The 3,539-nt window shown below is 41.6% G+C and overlaps 1 protein-coding gene across 1 annotated transcript in view; it reads left to right on the top strand.

Moving 5' to 3' along the window:
* Nucleotides 1-3,539, top strand: part of LOC119423574 (glutamate receptor ionotropic, delta-1) — a 458,437-nt gene that overhangs the window by 409,290 nt on the left and 45,608 nt on the right. The gene's annotated exons all lie outside the window — the stretch shown is intronic.

The following is a 3,539-nucleotide window of genomic DNA, read 5'->3' as shown; positions in this document are numbered from 1 at the left end:
ATAGTTCAGGTGTAGTTTCTATGGTCCAGGTGTAGTTTCTATAGTCCAGGTGTAGTTTCCATAGTTCAGGTGTAGTTTCTATGGTCCAGGTGTAGTTTCTATAGTTCAGGTGTAGTTTCTATGGTCCAGGTGTGGTTCCTATAGTCCAAGTGTGGTTCCTATTGAAAGAAAAACAAGTAAAACCATAATTAAAAATACAAACAGGAAGAGTAGAGCAAGTAAAAACAGCAGCAGAGAGAAGAAATGTGCTCAGTTTGTCCTCCAGCAGTCTATGCCTCTAGCAGCAGAACTAAGGGATAGCTCAGGAACCCAAGCCAACCCTAACTATAGGATTTATCAAAAAGGAAAGTCTTCAAACTGGACAATGTGTCAGCCTCATGGACAGAAACTGGAAGTTGGTTCCACAAGAGAGGAGACTGAGAACTGAAAGATCTTCCTCCCATTCTGCTTTTGTAAACTCTAGGAACCACAAGTAATCCTGCAGCCTGAGAGCGAAGTGCTCTGTTAGTAAAATATGGAACAATAAGATCTGTAATATAAGATGGAGCTAGGTTGTTGAGGGCTTTGTGTGTTACAAGGTTTTAAAGTCCATGCTGAATTAAAATATTGTTGGTTTTGAACGTTGCAAACTGGGTCTAGTGATTTTAGTTCATCTCCAACATGAATCATCTTGTGCTTCTTTAAGGTCGAACTGATAGATATTCTAGAGTTGTGACTTTATAAATAAACTGAATGGAGAAGCCAACAAGCTGCTGTTGACTTTTCCACTTCAACACATTTGCAACACGTTAACATTCACCTCCGAGCGAGCCTCAGCTGCCAGGACGAACTCATCACTCCTGACTGTCTCATTAACGTGAGTTGTTGTCAAGTCGTGTGAGTTGAATTTTAATTATGAACGCGGTTCCTTTAAGTGAAGGGTAGTGTACAGCTGGGTGGAGGTAACAAAGCTCTAATTATCCAACACTTGCAGAGGAATGCTGAAATCATCAAAGAAGAAAACTAAACCCTGAACCAGTTGTAAAATATGGAAAGGTGAATCGTGCTCAGCGTGACGATGTGCGTTTTCATGCAGCTGATTGTTTGTTGCTCCGTTTATTAATATGTGTTTACATCGATATAATCACTTCATGCTGATTTAATATATCAGCCCCACGCTAGTCCCGTAATTAGTCGTAAATAATTACACCGAGGTGGTTTTACTTTCCATTATTTTTACCGTGTATCATTTTTTAGCTACATTACTTAATAATGACTTGTTTATTGCCTTTTGACAACTTGATTGTTTTACCAAACAAACTATAATGAAACGGCTCAAAACTGCTGCTTAACATGGCGTCTGTAGCTGTACGGTTTAATTTTCTGTTTTATATCAAATAAAGTCAGAATCAGGAAGTGGAACAACAACGTAGTAAGAAGTTCAGTTCTGCACTTATTTCATGGTTTTAATGGCAAAACTTTGTTTTACTGCTTTTATTTTTATATATTAAGACATTTTAATTTTATCACGCATCCAAATGACGTGGAAACAGTCATTGATCTAAAAGTCTGTTTTAATAAAAACAAACTGGTCCCTGATGGTTTGAAATGAAAACCCAGTTTGTGTTTTTCATTCTGCTCTCACTCGGGCGGCGCCGGTCAATCAATCGAAGCCTGCGGTGAGTTATTAGATCAACAACGACGTGTTTAGTGCAGCATGAAGAAAACAAAGAGGTGCCCTGTGTCCACAGGAGCCCACGTTTAATCAACACACAGAGACGCTGAGGCTGACGGACGTCTCGGGGACAAACAGACCGCAGTGACAGCGAAGGGACGGCCCGCTGCTGTAACTCACACCCTCTAAAAGTCTTTTCAAATCACCGCTCCAAGGAGCGATGAAGACGAGGTGAAAGTGTGGAGGGGGGGCTGAGAAACTGTGTCAGTTGCTGGCATTTGACTCTGCTGTCCACAGGAGAGTCAGTTATAGAAATACAGCCGACATAGGATGACGGGGGGTGGGGGGGGCTGACATTTGAAGAAAAAAGAAGGTGAGGACGGGAATAATGCATGAGCTGCGACGCTGTGAGCGAGGAAGAACTGTATCCACCATGTTTGACCTCCGTGGGGAGCGGGGCTCAACATGCTGGATGAGGAAGCAGGACGGACTTCCACGGGCGCCAGCCTTCAGCTGATGGTCAGGAGGCTTCGGCTGACACATGCTGAAGCTTCAGTCCATCACGCCGCCTCTTTAAACTCGAACCTGAGACTGAAACCAGCTCGAAGAGTCTGAGAATCTCTTCCTGTTCCCTGGACATGAGGTCGCTGTCGTTCAAGTATGGAAGCACGCAAAATGTCACAAGATGCTTTGTTCAGTTTGTTTCACATGTGAGATCCACTGTTGTGTAGACGACAAGCAGCTCTGTTTGTGGGTGAAGCTGAGAGGAATAATATGAGACTAAAATTATAAAAGTCATGTCACTGAAAACACCAGAATCATGAGCGACCCATGATTTAAACCTTTGGCGCCTACAAAATGCATCATAATGGTATTGTTCAACATGACCGAAGGAGAAGTTCTACTTCAGACGAGACGGGTCTACTTCCTGTGTTTCAGACTTTGTAGGACGTGATTGGGAGGTGGAACGGTTGCAGCACTTTGTGTTGCGGACGTTTGAACTCAAACGTAGCTCAGAACATGCAGCTTTAAGAGTTTATCTTCTTTCAAGTGTCTGTTAGCTGCTAGTGTGAATCTACACTTGTCATGTGTACGACTTTATGATTTGTTCATATTTTATTGTTAATTATATCCTTTCGGTTGGCACATTGCTTGTTTAAGTCTTGCTTTGACTTTGTGAAGCCCTCTGCCTTACGCTTGTATTTAAAAGAGCTACACTGATAAAGTTGAGTTATAAAAAACTAATTTTTTTACAAAGTCCCAGCTCCATACATTTTCAGATAATCTATTTCTAATTCTTCCGTAAGCTGAATGATATAAATTCAATGCTACAGCAAATTGGTTAGTGGACATGACTTTAGGCCTGAGCGCTCTTTTGATGATGAGTCTTTTTTTTTCTGCTTCAAAGAGTCAATTTAAGCTTTTAACCTTTGCTAACCCAGCAGCTCGCTCAGAAAATAGAGCAGGACACGAAGTACAATGAAGAGCCGGAGAAAGAGGAGAGCCGCGGCGTAATGAAGAAAACATTCACGACCTAATCTTCATTTTCCAGGAGACGGAGTCAGAAAAGCTCCACAGATGTTTGAGGAAGATGAAAAGCAGACGTGAATCATTCTGGTTCATAATTCTGGTTCATAATTCTGGTAAAGAATCCGAGTCGACGAAGCAATGGAAGAGCGTGGAGTAAACGGCACGTTTAGCACAGAACGACTGTAGAACATCTATAGAACAATAGAACCGCTGTAGAACTGTAGAACAATTGTAGAACATCTATAGAACAGCTGTAGAACAACTATAGAACAGCTGTAGAACTATAGAACATCTATAGAACAGCTGTAGAACAACTGTAGAACATCTATAGAACAACTGTAGAACAACTATAGAA

Source organism: Nematolebias whitei, chromosome 17, assembly GCF_014905685.2.
Source record: "Nematolebias whitei isolate Nwh7 chromosome 17, NemWhi1, whole genome shotgun sequence".
Classification (NCBI taxonomy): domain Eukaryota; kingdom Metazoa; phylum Chordata; class Actinopteri; order Cyprinodontiformes; family Rivulidae; genus Nematolebias; species Nematolebias whitei.
The sequence above is the reverse complement of the archived record's forward strand: the minus strand, read 5'-3'. Positions and strand labels throughout refer to the sequence as shown.